Raw genomic sequence first — 24,065 nt, 5'->3', positions numbered from 1 at the left:
GCGAGGGATTGAGATGTTTCCCCTGATGACAGAGTTCTGGCTGTAGGGGTGTTGCTGGTCTGGGGGTGTTGACGAAAATAATCAATAAACAACGTATAAATAGGAAAAGAGTTTTATTTGAGCCAAACTGAGGACTATGGCCTGGGAGACAGCCTCTCGGGTAACTCTGAGGACCTGCTCTGGAGATGCATGGTTTTCAGCACAGTTTTGTGTCAGGATAAAGAACATCAAACAAGTCAGGGATACATTCCTTCAAGCTTTCAGAAAAACCCAGATCAGCACGTACACAGTGAGTCAGTACCGTCCTGGCACCTGGCAAGGAGGTCTTACCATTGAAGAAGTACCAGCATTGGCATCCCAGGAAGGGAGGCATTTAATCTTTATTTTTAACATGGACATTCTTTCTTTTGTTTTTAATTGAGGTATAGTTGATTTACAATGTTGTGTTAATTTCTGCTATACAGCAAAGTGATTCAGTTATATATATATATATATATATATATATATATATAAAACTCCCCCTTGGCAACCACAAGTCTGTTCTCTAAAATGGACATTCTTTGCTTCTGGTCAATGTGCCCTTTAATAATTAAAGCAGATACACAATGCTTGTTTGATAGGCCACAAACAGGCTGTGTTAGCTAGCATGAAATTCAGGTTAACTCATGTATAAGCCAGAATGACTTTCCATACCTCAGTATGTGAACATGTCTTTTATCAAGGGTGTATCTATAAAGATGCCCTCTAGTTTTCCGGCTACAAAGCTCCCATGTTTCCAGTTCCTGAGAGCCAGGTCAGTGGCAAAGCCAGCAGGGATGAGCAGGGCTCCAGGTGGCCGTGTGGCCGAGCCTGCGAACCGGTTTTTCCATTCCACCAGTGACCTGGGGCCACCCTGGTGGCCTGGTCATGCCCTCGCTTGTTGGCCTGCAGGGTCCCGCAGGAAAGGGCACGCTTTTGTGCAGCTGCCATTCTTGCTTGAGCCCTCTTTTGACCTCTAGGGTCAAATAGCCGCTGTTCGTTGCTGAAAATGGTTCTCTTTTTACATGTTTTCTTGTGGGTGCACGCGTGCACGCATACACACACCGTGTCTCCCTTTCTGTCTCTGAAATTGATGAACAGGTTGAAGGCCAGTTCTTCCGGGTCATCACAGAACTCCCTGTTGCGCTGGTGTTCTTGGCCGTCTTGCAGGTTACCTTGGCAACGTGTACGTTGCTTTTTTTGGTTTTCATTGTACAGCCAGTACTATAAATTTTCTGTTTTGAGTTTTGTAACTTTGTGGCATTTTAGATAATGTTGTGGTTGTACTTTGTTGTGTAGAGTAAAAGGACTGTGTTGAATAAACCTAGGATTAGAGTGCAAAAGTAAAATAAAATAATAATGCCATTTGTAGCGACATGAATGAACCTAGAGGTTATCATACTAAGTGAAGTAAGTCAGATGGCGAAAGACAAATGGTATGATACCAGTTATATGTGGACTCTAAAAAAAAAAATGAACTTATTTACAAAACAGAAACGGACTCACAGACTTTGAAAACAAACATATGGTTACCAAAGGGGAAGGGAGGGGATAAATTAGGAGTTTGGGATTAACAGATACACACTGCTACATATAAAATAGATAAACAACAAGGACCTACTGGGAACTCTACTCAATATTCTGTAATAACCTGTATGGGCAAAGAATCTGAAAAAGAATGGATATATGTATATGTAAAACTGAATCACTTTGCTGTACACCTGAAACTAACACAACATTGTAAATCAACTATACCCCCAAATAAAATACAAATTAAATTAAAAAAATAGAATAAAATAAGGAAAGTAATGGTGATTTGCCTGCTGGGGTTGCTGTGAGGCCTGAGTGTAATCAGGTGTAGCCCTGAGTGAGCAGCTCTGTAGATGGCAGCTCTAGGGTTGAGGTGAAGGTCATAGGAATCAGGTGACCTGTTTGAATCTCAGTTTAGACACTCGTTGGCCAAGGGGCCTCGGGCAAACCTTTTCTGCCTCAATGTCCTCTTCTGTCAAATGGGACTAATAGGGACCTTGTGAGGATTAAATTTTTTAAAATGTGGGTCGTGTAGCACAAAGGCCTGGCACATGGTTGACCTCAGTTAATGGAGCCAATAGTGTTACTAAATATTCCTCGTGATATCTGAGGACCCAGCATGCCTGGACTTCATTCATGAACTTGCCAGGGAAATACATGGCCCTGGGAGGTGTGCAAGATGGCCTTGGGGAAAGACTCTGGCCACAGACCAGATAGGGCTGTATGTTGGAGCTTGGGATATCTTTATATGGAAGGAGGCCTAGTGTCCTGCACCCCTTGCCCAGTTGGCTCCACCGGAATTTCTAGATTCCTAAGTCATTGGTGAAGGAGGCAACCCTCCTTGCCCCTGGAGTTTCCTGGGAAGGGTTTGGTCTCTGTTTGGTGCCTTGTTATGGGGTTTCCATGGGGCTGCCGGAGCTTGGCAACTGTATTGATCTTGGCTGCAACACCCCTGGTACCAAAGCTGGTTCACCTTGAAGTGTGAGGAGGAGAGAGAAGGAGGCTGCTGCAGGCTCTGGGCCAAGGATGGAAAAGCCTGTAATGAATCAGCTTTGCTGCGCTCGGGATGAGCAAGAGGAGAGACCCGTCCAGGACCCTGTGCTTCTGAGTGCTTCGCCTTCCTGACTCTGAGGCCAGCTTTCTGTTCCTTCTCTGTTCCAGTTCCAAGGTCTAGGCCTCCCAAAGGCTCTGAGAGTGAATGTGGGCCCGGTACCCAGGCTCCAAAAGCATGCAGTCATTCCCTTATTCATTCATTCAAGATTTCACTGAAATTCGTCTATTACATGCCAGGCCCTGCACTGGCGTTTAGGGAAACGGTTGTGGACTTGCCCTCAAGCAACCTACGGTCTAGAGGAGCTGGTAAAAAACAACAGAAACAGCAGTGTTATGAAAACTTTTTTGTGTATTTGTGGCATAGACCCTTTTAAGAATATGATGGAAGTGAAGAAACTTCCCTCCAGAAAATGTAATAAGCACATGCATATGAAATTTTACCTACAGTTTTAGGATGTTTATGGGTTCGCCGGACACCCATTCGAGAACCCAGATCAAGAGTTTCTGAATCGTAATGGGAAACTAGCTGAGAGAGCCAAGCAGGATGCTGTGGCAGTGCAAAGCTAAGGGACATTTCTTAATCTAGGAATACAGGAAAGACTTCCTGAAGGAATCACAATTATTCATTCAACAAGCATTTATTGAGCACTGACAAAATGCCATCCATTCATGATATACCACTGAATAAGAGAAGCAAGGTTCCTGCTCTTCTGGAGATCACGGTCTAGTGGGGAGAGACAAAGATAAACACAGAATGTCTGGAGGTGATGGGGGGGCCTGCTTTAGGGAAAGTGCCACGAGAGGGAACAGTTCGTGGAAAGACTCTAAGGGTTTCATTGTGACGTTAGTGGGAAACCATTTTTCCCTTTAAGTTTAAAATTTAAAATCTGCATAAATGGAAGCAGTATGCACATGTCTTTTTATGGCTGCTTTTTCTCATCCAACGAACCTTGATAGGTGTTAAATTAACTTAGCTAATTTGTTTTCAATGCTACGTAGAATTATATGGGCACATGTATATCATATTTTATTTATCCATTCTCATATTGATAGACATTAGGTTGCATTCTGTTTTTTACTATTACAGCTGATTCTGAAATGGGGGATGAATGGGTTTGTGCATTTCCAACATTATAACAAGTTGCCAGATGGTTCCCTAAAGTTGGCATCTGAATTTATATTCCCACTAGCAGAGTCTGAAAGTTCCCATTTCCTTATATCCTTGCCAGCAGTTGATACTGTCAGCCTTTCAAAAATTTGACAATGTTTTTGGTGTAAAAAAACATTGGTGTAAAAACATGTGGTGTAACTCATTTTAATTTGCATTTCCATGATTACTAGTGAGGTTTACGTGTAACTTTGTATTTATTGGCTCTTGGAGTTTCTTGTGAATTGTCTGTTCATATCCCTTGCCCATTTTTCAACATGGCTGTCTTTCCCTTTTTTTTTTTAAACATCCTTATTGGAGTATAATTGCTTTACAATGTTGTGTTAGTTTCTGCTGTATAACAATGTGTATCAGCTATACCTATACATATATCCCCATATCCCCTCCCTGATTTACTAATCTATCATCTTTCATAAATGTTGCAAATGTCTTCTCCCACGCTGCTTCCTGGAGGTTTTTTTTTTGCGGTACGCGGGCCTCTCACTGTTGTGGCCTCTCCCGTTGCAGAGCACAGGCTCCAGACGCTCAGGTCCAGTGGCCATGGGTCACGGGCCCAGCATGTGGGCTCTTCCCGGACCGGGGCACGAACCCATGTCCCCTGTATCGGCAGGCGGACTCTCAACCACTGCACCACCAGGGAAGCCCCCGGAGGGTTTTAAGAAGAGGAGTGAAGTGATCTGATTTACATTTTTAAAATTTCGTTGCCTATGGTGTGAAGAATAGGTCGGGGTGATAGCCATGAGTGGATGCAAGGAAACCAGTTAAGAGGTCATTATAATAGTGGTCCAGGGATGGATAATGGTGGCCTGGACCAGGGTGGTAGAAGAGGAAATGGAGAAAAGTGGACAGTTGCAGAGTACGTTTTGGAGGTAGAGCTGACAGAACTTGGTGATAGATTGGATGTGGGGAGAGAAGAAAGGATAGGAATCAGGATGACTATTAGGTTGTTGGCTGAGCAACTGGGTGGATGGTGGGGCCATTAACTGTGATGGAGAATGGCAGGTGAAGAAACAGGTTTAGGCTGAGAGTGGGGGAGTAAGCATTTCTGTTTTCAACACGTTAATCGTGAGACAGCCTGTAGATATCCAAGTGGTTAAATCAAGCAGGTAGTTGGATCTATGAGTCTGTCTTCAACGTGTTAATCTTGAGACAGCCTGTAGATATCCAAGCGGTGAAATCAAGTAGGTAGTTGGATCTACGAGTCTGCAGTTCAGGGGAAATAGCCAGGGTTAGAGATAAACATTTGGGAGTCAGCAACACGTGGATGGAATTTAAAGTCACGAGAGTGGATAAGATGGAAACAAGGGATCCCCGATGAACCTCAGCATAGCCAACATTTGGAGGTTGAACAGAGGTGGAGAATCAATAAAGTAGACTTCCCCTAGAACATACACTCCGTGGGGCAGGGTTTTGTTCTGTTGACTGCCTAGGACCTAGCATAGGGCTGAGCAAGTAGTAGGCTCTTAGTAAAGATTTGCTGAAGGAACGCATGAAAGAATAAAGGAATGAATGAAGATATTGAGAAGGAGTGGTCAGTGAGGTAGGAGGAGTAGAATAAGGTATCATGGAAGCCGAGAGAAAGGTTTCGAGAATGTGGGAATGGTCAATTGTGTGGAATGTCAAAAAGTTGCATAAAAGATAGATGGAGGAGTGACCATTGGATTTGGCAACACAGAGGTCATCGGTGACCTTGATAAGAGTATCTGAGACTTGAAAGATGAGAAGTTTGCCAGGTCCTATGAGGCAGGGGGCAGAGTGGGGGTGAGGAGTGAGAGAGAGAAGATTTTTCCAAGCAGTGGGAAATGCAGGGACATGAAAATGCAGGAAGACAAGTGGGCTGGCTCATGTCACTACAAGTTATTCCAGCTGATAGGAGGGTGAAACTGGCCGCAAGAGAAGAGGTTGGGAGTATGGGAAAGCCGAGCTTAGGAGGGGGTGGAGGGCAGCCCAGCCGTTTTAGAACACGATCACTTGAGCTGGGGTTAACCCTAACCCTAACCCTAGCCCTAACCGATCGTCCAGGTGTTATTCAAGATTCCAGGGTCAGAATTCTGATTCAAACTGGTTTAAGCAAAAAGGAATTATTTTTTTCCAGGGATAGATCCTGACTTCAGATACATGACTTGGCCTCTCTCCTGGTTCTCCTTTTCTCTGTGCTGGCTTCCTTGTCAGGCAGGCTGTTCTCTCGCGGGGGGGTGGGGCGTGGGCGGGCAGGATGGTGGCCTGCAAGTCTAGGCTTCCATCCTACTCCCTCTGCAATCCCAGGGACAACGCAGGGCTCATTGCCAATCTTTCAATCAAATGGAGTCTCATTGGCACTGACTGGTGGTCATATGTCATTCCTGAGCCAATCACTGTGGTCAAAGAGAGGGCGCTCTTCTCTGATTGGCCAGACCTGGTCATATGCCCATCCCTATAGCTGGGGGTGAAGATGAGTCTACCCAAGGCAATTTTCCTTCGGAAAGTCAAGGTGCCAACAGAAGAATGGGGTGAGGAGTATGATGCTGGACAAGCAAACCTAGAATTCAATGGTTACCCAGCATAGAAGTCTGTTGTTTTGCAGAATGTTAGAATATTTTAAAAAAGGAAGTACTTTTAGAGATTCCCTAATCCAGTGCTGTCCGAAAGAAGTAGAATGTAAGCCACAGATGCAACTTTAAGTTTTCTAGTGCCTACATTGAAAACGAAAAAGAGAAACAGGTGAAATTAATTGTCATAGTATATTTTGTTTAACCCATTAGATCTAAAATATTATCATTTCAGTATATAATCAATATAAAAAGTGTTAATGAGATACTTTGTATTCTTTTTTTATAGTAAGTCTTCAAAATCTGTATTTTATACTTACAGCACATCTTAGCCCAAATGTTAACATTTCTCCAGAAATACTTCATCTGTGTTTAAATTTTATCAAATTTACAATGGAATTGGAACATTAGCCAACTCTAGCTGTGAGCCTCACCAGAGACATTATTTATAATTCAGCCATTTAAGATACACCTGAGGGCTTCCCTGGTGGCGCAGTTATTGAGAGTCCGCCTGCCGATGCAGGGGACACATGTTCGTGCCCCGGTCCGGGAAGATCCCACATGCCATGGAGCGGCTGGGCCCGTGAGCCATGGCCGCTGAGCCTGCGCATCCGGAGCCTGTGCTCTGCAACGGGAGAGGCCACAACAGTGAGAGGCCCGCGTACTGCAAAAAAAAAAAAAAAAAGGTGGCATAATTGAAGCAGATCTTTAACCAAGTGTAGGTCCTTTGCGCGCACCAGGCCTGTGTGACTGCCCAGGTCATGAGGCCGGGCAGCCAACCCTCTCCCCACGCAAACACACAAGGTCCCTGCTGTTGGCATTAGACTCATGCCTTCCCTTCTCACCCTCTGTGAACGAGGTGAAAAGTGTGTCAACTAGTGCCAAGTTTCGAGATTTGTTAACTCATGTCATCTGTCGACATCCAGATGTAGACAGTGACTGTCCTGCCCACTTTACAGATGAGGAAGTAGAGATGCAAAGGGGGGCCTGGCCCTGGAACCCAGAACTTAGCTGAGGCCGGGGCTTGGGCTCGTGCCCCTGTACCGCCACCTCTCCTCCTAAGAGGAATAAGCCGCCTCATTCTTGGAGCCCTTCCTGATATTTTTCTAATATTCTTTTCCTCTGAAGAAAATGGGGAACCTGGTAGAATAACGGAATCACCAAATTCCTCTAGCCATGTGGGGTCACTCTTCCCTTCAATGAGTCCCCACCATGGGGACCCGTGGTGTCCCCACCTGGCCCGAATCGCCAAGGGTTCGCAGGGGGCTGTGTTTCTCTGAGTCATTTCCTGCAGCTGTCCTTGTCTCTCCAACCCCATGTGGACTCAGAAGTAGCCCGTCTTCCTTTAACTTCTCAAGGTGCCACTCACCTGAGCAGTACAGGCTTTTACTGAGATTTGGGGTCACAGAGAGAATTGCATCACAGAACAGCAAACAGTTGGAAGGTACCATTAGATGCTCATCCTCTTAGCCATCTCTGGGCCCCCATTGCCTCCCAGGGCTCCTTCCTGAGTGAGGTTTCCCTCAAGTACCTCCTTACTTCTCCTGTTTTCCTCCCTGGTTCCTAGGCTGCCTCTCTTAGCTCTTTCTTGTATGCCCATCCATCCATCCATCCGTCCATTCATTCCTCACCAAGCATCTAGTATTATCAGGTACTGTGTTTGGTGCTAAGATACAAGGGAGAAATGGTGGACAAGTCTCTACCCTCATGGGCTCCCAGTCTGGTGGGAAGATGGACCTGAGATATTGGAGACAAACACACAGATTAACTTCTACATTTTAGTTGTGACAGGTGCCATGTAGGCAAAGGTGGAAAATAAGAACAAGATGGGGCAGAGCCATTTTAGACTGCATGGCATTTAAGCTAAGACCTGAAAGATGAGCGGGGGCCAGCAATGGAAGAAGAATGTCCCTGATAGAGGGAGCAACATGGGCAGGGACCCTGAGGTATGGAGGAGCTGGGGGATCTGTGTCGAGTAGAAGAGGACCCAGGGTGTCTGGACGGTAGTGAGCAAGGGGGAGAGCAGAGGAGATGAAGTTAGGGGCGGGGTCTGATGGTGCGGGACTCTGCAGCCATGGAAAAACGCTAGGATGTAATTCCCGGTCCAGTAGGAAGCTATGGGAGCCTTTTGAGCGTGGGAGTGATGGGATCTGAATTACATTTGAAGAAAGATTAATCTGGCTGTTGGGTGGAGAATGAACAGGATTGAAAGGACAAGGGTGGAAGTGGGGGACAATTGCAGACAATTTCAGGGTCCATGTGATGGATGAGGACGGCTGGGTCTGGAATGGTGGTGATGACACCAGAAGAGACAGACAGATTTGACGTTTATTTTGGAGGCAGACCAGTACTCCGTGCATAGTGTTTGGAGATGGAAGATGATTCCTACATTTCTGGGACCTCCCCTCTCATCTACAGCCCCACTGGCACTCCTTATCCAGCCTTCAGATATGTGACCCCAGCCACCCAGGGCACCGAGCACAAAACTGTGTTTCTGGGTATTTGAGGTGGGGAGAAAGGCTGGTGGACTCCTTGGAGGGTGTTAAAGACCTAGTCAAGTATCAGATGGTGGAGGTTGAACAGAATGACCTTTGATAACCCTATTTTTCTTCCTGATTATTAAAGTAACACACAAAAAATTTAAAAGATTGATGATGATGTCATAGGTGGGCAAGGAGCAGGTACCTTACTTATCATTAGTGGGAAAATCAACAGGTAAATCTTATTTTTTGGAACATACTTTGGGGTTATCTATTTAAATTTAAAATGTGCGTGACCACAGACTTCCTTAGGACCTCCTCTAGAGAAATGAGTGTGTACCTGCATGCATACAAGCTTGGATGAGGATTTTCACTGTATCAGTGTTTGTATAGCAGAAACTGTAAATGTTCTAAGTATCCATCAATTATGGATAGGCAGACAGACTGTGGTCCATCCATGTAGATCCCATGCAGCAGTTAAAATAATGGAGGTAGATCTCCTTATTACCAACATGAAAAGATCTTCTAGGTCTGCGGGTAAGTGGAAAAAACCAACAAGTTTCATATCAGTATAGTACATACATTATAATATCAGATACGTAAAAAAAGAAAAGACCCTAAAGAATGCTGTCCATTTCTAAATGTACGCACACATCTATGCAAAATGCATGGGAAAAAGACTCAGAGGAATGACATTGAACTCATAACGGTGGTCACTGGTGGGAGAGGATGGACACTAGGGCGGGTGGTGGTTAAAGATGATGCTGCCCTTATGTGTTTTGTTTGAATATTTCACCCCGAATCTATTTTCATGCATTACTGGTGTAATTAAAAAGTTAAAGCTGAAACTAATATATAGTCATTGCAAAGCCTCTGAAAATAACAGCTATGCAAATGAAGGGGAAAATACGTATATTAAACACATCCCAAAGGTAACCATTATTAAGATCTTACTACACAGGCTTCTGAATCTTTTCTGTATTTTCCTATGATTCAAAAATTAAAAAAACAGTATATTAAATATACTGTTTTATGACCTGCTTTTTAAATACTATATTGTGTCTCTCTATGTCAATAAATATTCTCTCAAGTTTTTTTTTTTACTTTTTATATATTTTACTTATTTACTTATACTGAAGTATAGCTGATTTACATTATTGTGTTAGTTTCAGGTGTACAGAAAAGTGATGCAGTTATACATATGTGTGTGTGTGTATATATATATATATATATATATATATATATATATATATATTTCAGATTCTTTTCCTGTGTAGGTTATTAGAGATTACTGAGTATAGTTCCCTGTGCTATACAGTAGGTCCTTGTTGGTTATCTATTTTATATATAGTAGTGTGTATATGTTGGTCCCAATCTCCTAATTTATTCCTCACCTCCCTTTCCCCTTTGGTAACCATGAGTTTGTTTTCTATGTCTGTGGGTCTGTTTTTGTTTTGTATAAAAGTTCATTTGTACCACTTTTTTTAGATTCCACATATAAGTGATATCATATGATATTTGTTTTTTTTAATGGGTGCATTTAATGTTCTATGCTGCTTACATTTACCATCATGCACTCGAATCCCCTGTGGCTGACACATAGCTCATTGATATGTTTTCTTTATTATCTACAACCTTGTAAGTGCATCTTTATACAGCTGTCCAGTTGTTTACTTAGGATCATTCTATTTGGAAACTATGTGGGATGAAGCTATTTTAAAGCCTTTGATACGCAATGCCCAGTCGCCTTCCATAAATGGGAACCCACTGCAGACTGCAAAGGCAGTATGTTCCAGACAGGTCCTCTTTGCCCCAAGGCTTTTCAAGAGCAGTTTCTTATCCAGAGAGAATCAGTGGCATTTCTCTCCTAGGAGACCTTCAGAGAAAGAAGCGTTATGTCTGGTCCGGGTTGGTCTTCAGAGGTAGAGCTGTCCGGATAACCTTCTGAAGTCCCTTCCATAACTGATCTGAGGTTCCAATAACAAGAAGACAAACCATGCAGGCTGCAGCAAGGTTAACTCTGACATCTGGCTGTGAGGGCTAAAGCCCCTGGGAGGATCTTCAGAGACTCTGCCATCTGAGAGCCCTGTCAGGAGTCATGTTCCCTTGGGGCCCACAAAGACAGGGCTCCAGTATGGAGTTGCTGCACTTTCCAAAGGTAACCACCCCAAAAGTTGTGTATACCTCCCCAAATAAGATGCTTGACATTTTTAAGAGGCAAGGGGGAAGTCATGTGATAGAAGGGTTCTATGGTGAGCCCCAAAGGTGACCAGTAAACTCTGAGTTTTCCCAAGGGCTAGAGCAGCCTTGACCCATGAGTTATGGTGTCTGTGCCTGGTTCTCAGGGCAGGCTTGAGGAAGCCTCCTCCAGCAAATCCTTGACTCTCCACCCTTTACAAAACCTCTCCATCCACCTTTCTTCAGGCCAGTGCACACAGCACATCGATGGAAATAGCCATCACCAAATGACCCAAACGTGGCATGAGGAGCAACCACCACCCCTGCAACCCCCAACTGCTTCTCCTCTACTGGTCCCTGCTTCGTTTTCTGTAAATACTAAGTGTATTAAGAAATACAATGTGGGAATTCCCTGGTGGTCCAGTGGTTAGGAATCGGCGCTTTCACTTCTGTGGCCCGGGTTCAGTCCCTGGACAGGGAGCCAGGATCCTGTAAGCCGTGCCGCGCCACCAGAAAGAAATACAATGAAATCATAGTGTCGTTATTGACCCTCTCACCCTCCCATTCGATCACTCTAAGCAGCAAAGATCTTTCAAATATATTCCTTTTCCCCTATTCCCATGGCCATCATCCTGTGCCAAACCCTCATCACTGCAATAAGAGTGAATGCTTATATAGACCTTATCATGGGCTAGGCATTGTCTTAAGCATTTTAACATTCGTGATTTCACTTAATACTCACAAGACTCCACAGAGGCAAAGCCTCATGGCCGGTCTCCCCTCTCCAGTTTCTCTCTTTGGAGTTCACACCATCCTCATGGTTGCCAGGGAGTATGGGTGCCCATGAGTGGTAGTTTCAAAAATAAACAAATGGGACATAAGGAGACTTCAAAGCTTTTGCACAGCAAAGGAAACTATAAACAAGACGAAAAGACAACCCTCAGAATGGGAGAAAATATTTGCAAACGAATCAACGGACAAAGGATTAATCTCTAAAACAGCTCATGCAGCTCAATATCAAAAAAACAAACAACACAATCAAAAAATGGGCAGAAGACCTAAATAGACATTTCTCCAAAGAAGACATACCGATGGCCAAGAGGCACGTGAAAAGCTGCTCAACATCACTAATTATTAGAGAAATGCAAATCAAAGCTACAATGAGGTATCACCTCACACCAGTCAGAATGGCCATCAGCAGAAAATCTATAAACAACAAATGCTGGAGAGGGTGTGGAGAAAAGGGAACCCTCTTGCACTGTTGGTGGGAATGTAAATTGATACAGCCACTATGGAGAACAGTATGGAGGTTCCTTAAAAATCTAAAAACAGAATTACCATACGACCCAGCAATCCCACTCCTGGGCATATACCCAGAGAAAACCATAATTCAAAAAGACACATGCACCCCAATGTTCATTGAAGCACTATTTACAATAACCAGGACATGGAAGCAACCTAAATGCCCATTGACAGATGAATGGATAAAGAAGATGTGGTATATATATATATATACAATGGAATATTACTCAGCCACAAAAAGGAATGAAACTGGGTCATTTGTAGAGACATGGATGGACCTAGAGACCGTCATACAGAGTGAAGTAAGTCAGAAAAAGAAAAACAAATATCATATAATAACGCATATATGTGGAATCTAGAAAAATGGTACAGCTGAACCAGTTTGCAAGACAGAGATAGAGACACAGATGTAGAGAACAAATGTATGGACACCAAGGGGGGAAAGTGTGTGTGTGGGTGAACTGGGAGATTGGGATTGACGTATATACACTAATATGTATAAAATAGATAACTAACAAGAACCTGCTGTATAGCACAGGGAACTCTACTTCACGTCTCTGTACATCAGAAACTAACACAACATTGTAAAACAACTGTACCACAATAAAAAAAAAAAAATTTTTGCTGTTTTTTTTTTTGGCTGCGCCATTCGGCATGCGGGATCTCAGTACCCTGACCAGGGACTGAACCCTGGCCCTCAGCAGCGGAAGCGTGGACCCCTAACCACTGGACCGCCAGGGAATTCCCTGCATTTCCTTTTTTAAATTAAGAACATTTCATCCATGTAAAACATATAAGGGAAATAATAATAATAATACATTCATATACCCACCATCCTACTTAGGAGAGCTGACATTATTAATTCCTGAAGCTTCTCCATGTCTCTCCTTGAGCTCTGCTTGTCCCTCCCATCTGGAGGCAATAACCTGAATTTTGTATTTATCATTTCTTTGTCCTTTTCTTTACAGTTTTCTCACAGATGGATGCAGTCCTGAACAATATACTGTCTAGTTTCGCATGTCTTTGAACCTTGGAGAAATGGAAATGGGCTGTCTGAGTTTTCCGACAGCACGTTTGTTCTCGATCTACATTTTGTTTCTGATATTCACCCATATTGTTGAGTAGTGCTGTTGTTCATGCATTTTTGCTGCCGTAATGCACTCTACTGTGTGAATAAACCAAAGATCACCGATCCATTCTCCTCTTGATGGACATAGGGCTGCTGCAATCAATATTTATTGCATCCCCTGATGCACATGTATAAGAGTTTCCAGGTGAGGCACACGGAATAGAAATGCTGGGTTGGAAGATATGTGCATGTGAACTTGACCAGACAATGCCAAGCTGCTTTCCAAAGCAGCCGTATGAACTAATAACACTCCCACAAATGGTGTACAGAGCTTTCATTGTTCCATAACCCTGACAACACTTGGTGTTGTCCGACTTTAACACAGGTGCCAACCTGGTAGGTGTAAATTGGCATATTACGGAGGTTTTAGGTTTGCATTTCCCAGATTCCTAATGAGACTAAATGTTTATTGGCAATACTTGTTTCCTTGTCTGTGCAACGTTTGGTTAAGTTTCTAGTCTTTTTCTGCTGTGTCATCTTTTTCTTATTGATTCTTTAGGAGCTTTTTATATATTCCAATCCTAATCTTTTGTAAATTATATGCCTTTCAAGTAGCGTTTCCCAATCTGTGGCTTATCTTTTCACTTTCTAAATGGTGTGTTTTGGTGAACAGAAATTCTTATTCTTAACATAGTGGAATTTATTGATGCTTTCCTGTGTGGTCTGTGCTTTTTGTGTCTTTTTAAGGAAATCCTTCCTTCCCCTGAGGACATAGTTTCCTGTATCTTCTTCTAAAAGTTTTGCCTTGCACGTTTAGGTCTTTAGCCAACTGGAATTGATTTTATATAAATAAGGATGTAATTTCAGGTTTTTTTCCATATGGATAAGCAACTGTTCTAGCTCTACTTATTGAATAGTTCATCTTCTGTGTTATTTTTAAAACCACCTCTTCTCTAGATCACATTTCCATTATCCTTGAGTCTGTTTCTGGACTCTCTAGTCTGATCCAGTGGCCTGTGTGTCTATCTCTGAGCCAAAACCACACTACTCCAATTACTAATGCTTTAAAATGTCTTAATGATCACTTTATATTGTATGTATTGATACCTGGTAGGCCAAGCCCTACTCCTTGTAATTCTTCAGGAATGTCTTGGCTCCTTTTGGCCCTTTGTCCTTCCTTATAAATTACAGAAAGAGATTGTCATATGGCATGAACACCTGGTTGGGATTTTATTTGGAACCGCACTGAGTGGTAAATTGATTTCTGCAGATATTATATTTTATATAGTTAACATTGGTTTATATTTACCTGCATGGTTGTCCTTTCTTTCATTGTTCTACCTTGCAGTTTTGACCTTACACCTGGAATCGTTTTCCTTTGACCTGAGGTACATTTTTTAAAGTTCCCTTGGTGAAAGTTTTTTAAAATTTTTCATTGGAGTATGGTCGATTTACAATGTTGTGTTAGTTTCAGGTGTACAGCAAAGTGAATCAGTTATACATATATATCTCTCCATTCCTTTGCAGATTCTTTTCCCATATAGGTTATTACTGAATATTGAGTAGATTTCCCTGTGCTATACAGTAGGTCTTTATTAGTTATCTATTTTATATATAGTAGTGTGTATATGTCAATCCCAATCTCCTAATTTATCACTTCCCCCCACGTTTATCACTTCCCCCCATGTTTCCCCTTTGGTAACCATAAGTTTGATTTTGAGATCTGTGAGTCTGTTTCTGTTTTGTAAAGAGTTCATTTGTACCATTTTTTAAATTAGATTCCACATATAAGTGATATCATATGATATTTGTCTTTCTCTGTTTGACTTACTCTTGGTGAAAGTTTATTGGTGGTCAAGACACCCAGTATTGGTTTGTTTGAAAATTTTGTCCTTGCTCTTGAAAGATAGTTTTGCTGGGTACACAATCTTAGTGACAATTATTTTCACTATGGGACAATTATTTGGTCCTTTGAAAATATTATTCCACTGTCTTCCAGCCATAGTTGTTAACATTGAAAAGTTAGCTGCCCTTGAATCCTTGTTTCTTGGTTAATCATCTATTGTTGCCCTCTCTGACTATATTTTCTCTTTGACCATTCTCTTCTCCAGGTGCGTTATGTTATACATACATGTGAAGTTAAGCTTTGATCTTACTTGAGATTTACTGTGCTTCTTGAATATGATTCATGTATTTCATCAATTCTGAAAAATTCTTACTGTTATCTTTTCAATCATTGCTTCTTTCCCATTGTATTAGTGTTCTCTGGCTGCTGTAACAACTTACCACAAACTTGGTGGCTTAAAACAACAGAAATTTATTCTTTCACAGTTCTGGAGGCCAAAAGTCCTAAATCAATATGATTGAGCTGATATCAGGGTGTCAGCAGGGCCATGCTTCCTCTGGAGGCTGTAAGAGGGGATACCTTCCTTGTCTCCTCCAGGCTCTGGTGGCTGCTAACCCTCCTTGGCTTGCGGCATCATCACTCCTGTCTTCAAGGGCAGCATCTTCATATCTATCTCTGTTTTGTCTTCATGTAGACTTCTCTGTGTGTTGTCAAATCTCCCTCTACCTCCCTCTTATAAGGATACAGGTAATTGCATTTAGGGGCCTTGGATAATCTACCTTAATCTCCCCATCCTTGGCTCTTAACTTAATCACATCTGCAAAGACCTTTTTTTTTTTTCCATATATGGTAACATTCACAAGTTCCAGGTGTTAGGACATGGATATCTTTTGGGGGGCCATTTTTCAGCCTACTTCACTGAACTCCATTGAGATGTATGTTACACCCTCCCTCTCTGTCCTCCATGTCTTTAGAGTTTTTATCCTGTAGTTTATAATTTTATCTCTCTGTGCTACATTCTAGATAGTTTCTTCAAATATATCTTCAGTTTCCCAAGTTACCTTTTCAGCCCTAAATAATCTGCTATTTAATCCAGCTATTGATTTTTATTTTTTTAACTAATTAATTTATTTTTGGCTGTGTTGGGTCTTTGTTGCTGCATGTGGGCTTTCCGTAGTTGCAGCGAGTGGGGGCTACTCTTCATTGTGGTGTGTGGGCTTCTCATTGAAGTGGTTTCTCTTGCTGTGGAGCACGGGCTCTAGGTGCATGGGCTTCAGTAGTTGTGGCACAGGGGCCCAGTAATTGTGGCTTGTGGGCTCTAGAGTGCAGGCTCGGTAGTTGTGGCACATGGTCTTAGTTGCTCCACGGCATATGGGATCTTCCCAGACCGGGGATCAAACCTGTGTCCCCTGCATTGGCAGGTAGATTCTTAACCACTGCGCCACCAGAGAAGTCCCAGCCATTGATTTTTAAATTTCATTTCATGTATTTTTCATTCCTAGAAATTCTATTGGGTTCTTTTTCAAAACTCCATGGTCATTTTTATAATCTCTTGCTCCATGTTCAGTTTGACTCTTTTTTGAATTGATTCAATTCTTTAAATTGAATGTGGCTAGAGAAAAATATGTAACCCTTTTGAGAAATTGTGCTGTGAAAATGATCAGAGAAACGGGCCAGTTGCTGGAGGAGATGTAGGGTCAAAAAAAAGGTTGAGAAATTACTTCAAGGTAAGAAAGAGATTGTATGGTGATGAGAACGACCCAGCAGACAGGGGCCGGCTGATGGGGCAATGTCCTTGTATAGGGGAGAATAGACAGGTCCAGTGCACAGAGGGAGTAAAGGGGCTCGGGTACGAGCTGGAGAGTTCACTTGATGGTCACAGTGGGAATGCAGAGCAGAATCACATAGGTTGGAATGAAGTGATGGATGGATGTGGGCCATCTCTTCTGGTTGCTTCTGCTTCCTTAGTACATAGGAAGGAATGTCATTAAGTTGAGAAGGAGGATGGGGAAGAGATGCCTGAGCTTTGAGAGAGGGAAGGTGTGAAATGCTCATCTAGGAGAGTATGAGAGTTGATTCGGTTGGGAAGTGGAATGGGATGGGCTGGCAGCCACAAAATACCCCACGGAGAGTAGTGGGCTGAATTTGATGAGACTGATCACCAAGGTTGTATTTTTCTAAAGCACAAATTTGACTATGTCCATCCCCAGCTTAAAACCCTTATTCACTCCCCCTGCTCTAAACTCCTTTGTATGGCAAGGTCTTCCATGACGGCAGGTTTACCAGATCCCAATTATGCCCTTTACACCCAACAGCCCAGAGCACCTTGCATTTCTCCCAAACAGCTTTTGCACTTCTCTGCCACGGCTCTTGCTTTTTCCACTGCTTGGAATGCCCTTCCTGCCTATGCCCTCCTATGGGGAGTCTGTCCACAACGTCTGCTTCCCTCTACTTCCTGCCCCTCACCCCACAATCCGGTGTACAGACTTTTCTCATCTGTTACAGCTCCTATAAAACTTCACTGGCTCTCAGTCATTTATGGTTCTGCCTCATCTGCTCCATCAAGGGCACAGACAATGTCCTGTCCTTTCTGAGTCCCTGGTGTCCCGCACCAAGCAGGAGTTAAGACAGTGTCTGCTAAGAGGATTGACCGAGGGCTTCTAGAGGAGAGCTGGGTCAGGCCAGCAGGGGTGGTACCCAGAGTGCCATTAGTGGAATCACTGGACTGTGGAGAAGAAATCGGAACAGTGGCCAGGAAACCGAGCCAAGGCCTGAGGTCAGGAGAAAGTAGGCCACACTCTCAAGTGGAGGGCTGAGAGGGAGACGGATGGAGAGGCTGCGGGAGTGAGGGGGAAGGGGGGGTGCGGGGGCCGAGCCGCATGGTCCAGGACGCACGTCTTTGAACACTGAACACCTGGCAGAGTGATGCTGCTGTCACCTGGTCCTCATGCTGGGGAGGGGCGCAGGCTGCTGAGAAGTCCTTTTCTCTCTGGGGATCATAGACTTCTAAAGGTAGGAGAGATGTGAGGAGTTCCCCAGCCCCTTCATTTTCAAAGAACCAAACATTCCACTCCCAACAAGCTCCAAAGAAGCCTGTAGGGAATAGGGTCAAATGCGGATCTGCAGGTGGCCTGCAGTGAGGCCAAGGATGGAGCTTAAGGGTCAGGCTGCCTGTTCCCCCAACAAGCTGTGGTGCTGTGGGCTAGCTGCTCTGCCTCTCTGAGCCTCAGTTCTCTCATCTGTAAAAGGGGGATGACGAAGAAGACACATAACGCAATTTTAAAATAGGCAAAGCATTTGAATAGACATACGTCCAAAGAAGATGGACAAATGGCCAATAAGCACATGAAAAACTAAGTTTTCCTTAGTCTTTAGGAAAATGCAAACCACAAACACAGTGAGATACAACTCACACCCATTGGGCAATAACAAGTGTCGACAAGGGTGTGCAGAGTTGAAACCTGGGTGTGTTGCTGGTGGGAATGTGAAATGGAGCAGTTGCTTTGGAAAAGCAATTTCTCAAAATAGTAAACATAGAATTAGCATATGACCCAACGATTCCACCCTTAGTTATCTGCTTAAGAAAAATGAAAACACACATCCACCCCAAAACTTTTGTGTGAATATTCGTAGAGCATTATTCATAATGGCCCAAAATGGAAGCAATTCAAATGTCCTTCATCTGGTGGATGTGGAAGCAAAATGTGGTATTTCCGTTCCGCAGAATACGATTTGAGAATAAAAAAAGATTGAAATATTGAAACATCTACAATACGGATGAACCTCAAAAACATGCTAAATGAAAGATGCTGGCCTCAAACGATACGTTGTATGATTCCATGTAGAGTAAAATGTCCAGAACAGACAAATCTATAAAGACATAAAATAGATTCCTGAATGCCTAGGGCTGGTGGGAGGTGCTGTTTTGGGGGAAGTGGGGAGTGACTGTAAATGGCCAATGTTCTAACATTAGATTGTGGTGATGGTAGCCCAACTCTGAAAATATCATAAAATACATTGAATTGCACCCTTCAAATGGGTGAATCTTGTGGTATGTAAGTTACATCTCAGTAAAGCTATTTAAAAAGAGGAGGGAAACAGTGATGTCTGTTCTGCAAGGTTGTTGTGGGGATTGAGTGAGAAACTGTGCATATGGTACCCGTGTGCCTGGAGCATAGCAGGTGCTTGTAGCAGATGCAGTGGGTGCCCCCGCAGACCCACATCCTCACTACTCCACAGCGCTCTGACCCCACTTCCGGCCACTGCCCCTCCAGGTCTTCACCTGGGGGCTTTCTCATGCCGCATCTGTAGTAGGCGTGAAGTGCTGGGGAATTCACAGCTCCCTGCCCCCAAGATACACTAGATGATAGGCAGGAGCTGGTGCTTAGAGACCCCAGATTTCTCAGCTTGGATTCTACACCGGCTCCAGAATTCCCCATTGGGATTGAGCTCTAGCTGCCTGCTACGACCTCCCCATTTCCTGCTCATTTCCCCACTCTCCTACTGGCATTTCCTGGGATCACCTCCCCAGTAAACTACGTGTTTAGGTACATGAATCCTTGTATTGGGTCAGCTTTTAGGGGTGCCCTGTCCAAGGCAGTGCTTCCAAGCACTGTGATTATGGTCCCACTGAGGCTGATCCAGTCTCCTGACCAGACTGGCCCGTCTCCATCTGCTGCCAGTGTGCTGTACAGCCCTGGGCTCTCTACTCCACCTTGAGGAGGGAGGACTTGCCCTGGAAGGAGCTGAGGCCCAGGGAAGGAAAGAGAGAGACCCAAGGATTCTCCAGGTGATGATAACTAGGTGGATTGAAGATTATTTGGTGCCTGGCACTACGTGCAAACACTGCACATGTATTATTTAATCCTCACAGCAGCTCCTCGTTTTGTTTGACTGAGTTGAAAACTGAGGCTCAGAGAGGTGAAGTGACTTGCACAAGGTCACACAGTGTTTAAGTTGTGATATTTGAATTTGAACCCAGGGCCTGAGCTCTTGGCCATGGTACTACCTTGCCTTTCTTGGAGCCCTGCTAAGCAGCTGACCCACCTCCTTTCCATTTAGACTTATGGGGAGTCTGGTTTAGGGGAGGTTTTGGTTTGCTCTGCCTGCTGCCGCATGGGCCCTGAGCCCAGCTGTAAGAACACCATTCAGATGTGTCTTTGGTTGGCTGGGTTTTTTTTTTTTTACAGATTTGTGGTGGGGGGGAGCCCACTCTCAAGAGAGAGCCCGGGTACTGGACGGGGAGCAAGGACACTGGTGTGGCCTTCTTTGAGGTCCCAGCGACTCATGAACAAGGCAAGTGTCAATCTGTTTCCTGGCCCATAAACCAAGTTTATGGGGTACACACTTCGGATTTGCAAGGGGCTGGAAGGGCTGTTGTAGGGATAGCTCTCAGGGTGGCCCTGGGGAGTCTGGGGCCTGCAGCCCTGGATTTTGGGTCAGGGACTGCTGTGAGAAAGCAGACTTGTACCTGGAAAGGCTGGGTGCCACCCCTGGGGCCAGTTTGCTTTGATCAGCTGGGAGCACGGATGGGGGAGGAACTGAGGAGGAGGAAGGTGGAGGGAACTCACTTTTACTGAGCACCTAACCCCAATCTGCTCTATCGGGCACAGGACAGTCACGGAGACAGAAGCCGGTACCCGCTCTTGCAGAACCCCCATCACTTGGAGGGCAAGGAAACAAAGAAACTGACAGTCACAACCTCAGTGCAGTAATAACAGCAGACGATGAGAAGCCTCCCTGTAGGCAGGGGCTTCCCAGGCTTTATCTCATCCAATCCTCACACCGATACCAAGTGCAACCTGCTGTCATTGCCCCCGTTTTACAGGCGAAGCAGCTGAGGCAGAGCAAGGCTCATTCAGTTGTGCAATGACACAGAACTAGAGTTGAGAAGAGCCAGATTTGACCCCAAGCTGTCTGGCTCCAGAGTCTGCAGGCTAAGCTTCCCCTTCTACTGCCTCACCAGGAGCAGGGGGCATGCGGGAGCCCAAGGGAGGGAAAGGTCTCCTCTGTTGGGGTGGGAGTGGGGTACGCAGCGGTCTCCGTACTGATGCCTGGTTGTGGCTTTGAAGGGTGGGTAGGAGTTAGGTGAAGAATGGACAGGAAGTGTGTTCTGTAGGAAGGATTAGCCTGTGTATAGGCAGGGAGGCTTGAGCTAGCATGATGGGTGTGGTGAATTACAAGTGGTTCAGTACTGCTGGAGCATAAAGCAGAAGCAGGGGAGAGGTGAGGTGAGGTCATAGACCAGAAGCAAGGCGTGGAAGACCTGTCTTTTTCTGCTAAATCATTAGGACTTTGTATAAGACACAGTCCCTGCCCTCCAGGGCCTTTCCTGAGCTTGTGGAGATGAGCCACATCATCAGGAAATGATGAATAATCCACCACCATGCAGGTACCAGTGTGGGGAGAACAGAGGAGGGAGGTCTGCCCTGGGTCCAGGAGGGATGGGCCGTGGGGGAGACTTCCTAGAGGAGAGACCATTTTGCTGGGTTTAATAACCGGAAGAAGAGGTGTTGGAACAAAGGTGCAGAGGCTGGAAAGAAAGTACCATGTTTATCTGGGGGACATGAAGAAGATGAAGGAGTGGAAGAAAGATCAGCAAAGCATATGTGATGTTCAGCCCTGCCCACCAAATGCCCATTTGGAGTCTGACCTGGGTTCAAATTCCGACTTGCTGCTGACTGGCTGTGTGACCTTGGGCAAGTCACTAAACCTCTCTGAGCCTCAGTCACCTTCTCACTTGTAAATTGGATGGAAACAAATGATGACGGATTAATTCACTCTGGTACCATCACCAAGATCTTGGCCATGTCAGCCAACCACCTTCACCAGGGGTCAGAAAACTTTTTCTCTAAAGTATCAAATAATAAATATTTTAAACGTTGTGGGCTATTTGGTCTCTGTTGCAACTACTTAACTCTGCCAGTATAGTGTGATAACAGCCATAGATAAAACATAAATCAATAAACATGGGTGTGTGCCAATTACACTTTGTTTCTGGACCCTGAAATTTGAACTTCATATATTTGTCACGTGTCACAAAATATTATTCTTTTTTTTATTCTCCATTCCCTTCCCCAGCTATTTAAAAATGTAAAAACAAGGCTTCCCTGGTGGTGCAGTGGTTGGGAATCCACCTGCCAATGCAGGGGACATGGGTTCGAGCCTTGGTCCAGGAAGATCCCACATGCTGCGGAGCAACTAAACCTGTGCACCACAACTACTGAGCCTGCGTGCCACAACTACTGAAGCCTGTGCACCTAGAGCCCGTGTTCTGGAACAAGAGAAGCCACTGCAATGAGAAGCCTGTGCACCGCACTGAAGAGTAGCCCCCGCTCGCCGAAACTAGAGAAAGCCCACGTGCAGCAATGAAGACCCAATGCAGCCAAAAATAAATAAATAAATAAATAAATATGTAAAGACAATTTTTAGCTCATGAACCATACAAAAACAGGCAGTGGGACAGATTTGGCATGCCGGTCACATTTGCGGACCCCTGACCCAGATTATTATTTCTTTAGTCCTTTCTTTAGATTCACTTTGTTCTACTTAAATAAATTCATTTGAAAAGGAAACTTTACATCACACCAACACCACTTAACATGAATAGAAAGTGACCATGAAAATAACATCAAAAAGCAAACTAATGTAATTAAGTTTTCACATGATCCGGCCCAAGGGTCCAAGCCTGGGGCCTGTCCTGTGTGTATTAAAGAGACAGAGAGAGGTATTAGGGACAAATAGAACAAGACAGACTTTCTCCTGGTCAAATCCAGGAAAAAAATATGGAAAAGGAATGAACAAGAGGGTATCTCATTATGTAAGTCGGTGTTTAATGTTGCATCTTGTACGGCCTAACATCCTCTTGTGGCAGGTGACATTGATGTAATCCCAGAATTGCCAGTACAGTGCCCGGCTGTGGTGCTCTAGACCGCTCACGGAGGCATGGTGTCCTGAGTTCTAACTGGCGTCTTTTACTATCAGGGGAGGAAAAACGCTGTCTCTGATCTGCCTGTGGGGCGTGAGTCAACCTCTATAAGTGTTTTGAAATAATCACCTAATGACAAGTTGATGGCCAGTGCAGGGAGTTATTATTGTTAATAAAATACTAATCACAATAATGACGATGAATTCAGGCTGATGAGAGGTTAGTGCCCAAAGGTCTCCGAGCATTGAAAAGCATCACTAAAATAATAATTAAAATTTCAGCAAGGGTGAGTCAAGGTCACGAAAGCAACTTAGGCCCAGTGGAAAAGGCAACAGAGAAAGACTCGGGATCCCACCTGCCCCTCCAGGCAGAGGCCCACAATGGGGCTGCAGAAATCTCATGAAGATGAGATACTCAGGCTGTTGGGATTTGTGAGGCCCCAGATGAGATGATGACTTTTGATGTGGGGCCTCTCGCTGGGGGTTCCTGGACCTCAGTGGCCTCATCTGAGAAATGCAGATAATAATACTTTACATGCAGGAGAAAGGGGGCTGGGCCAGACGAGCCCTTGCGGTCGTGTTCCTGTGCTGCCAGTTCTTTCCTGATGTGAGACTCAAATCCTGGTGCTCTGGTCATTTCATGGGCCAGGTGCTCTCCACCTGGGAGAAAATATTTAACTCAGGGGTTGCAAACTTGCTACCTGGGGGCCAAATCTGGCGCTTAGATGTGTTTTCTCTCACTGGTGAAGTTAAAATTTAAAAAACAGCATAATATTACATATTATGAAGTAATAAAAACAGACAGAAACATACACAGTATGTAATTATATAGCTCAGTGAACTGTCACATAGCAAACAGCTGTGTAACCACCAGCCAGGTCAAGAAAGAGAGCATGGCATGGTAGGCCCCCCGGGACCCCCTCGTGTCTCCTCCAATCACTTGACATCATTTAAACATTTTTTTAGT

General features: G+C 44.3%; 1 long non-coding RNA gene across 1 annotated transcript in view; it reads left to right on the top strand.

The window, feature by feature from the left end:
• The window catches only part of LOC138414111 (uncharacterized), a 34,900-nt gene extending 12,275 nt beyond the window's left edge, over positions 1-22,625 (top strand). Inside the window, exons 2-3 of the long non-coding RNA XR_011246520.1 lie at positions 20,362-20,467; positions 22,253-22,625. This is a non-coding gene — a long non-coding RNA (uncharacterized lncRNA). The remainder of the gene's footprint in view (positions 1-20,361; positions 20,468-22,252) is intronic.
• Positions 22,626-24,065: the final 1,440 nt, after the last annotated feature.

This window comes from Delphinus delphis, chromosome 1 (assembly GCF_949987515.2).
Source record: "Delphinus delphis chromosome 1, mDelDel1.2, whole genome shotgun sequence".
Lineage (NCBI taxonomy): Eukaryota > Metazoa > Chordata > Mammalia > Artiodactyla > Delphinidae > Delphinus > Delphinus delphis.
This window is presented reverse-complemented; position numbering and strand designations above follow the sequence as displayed.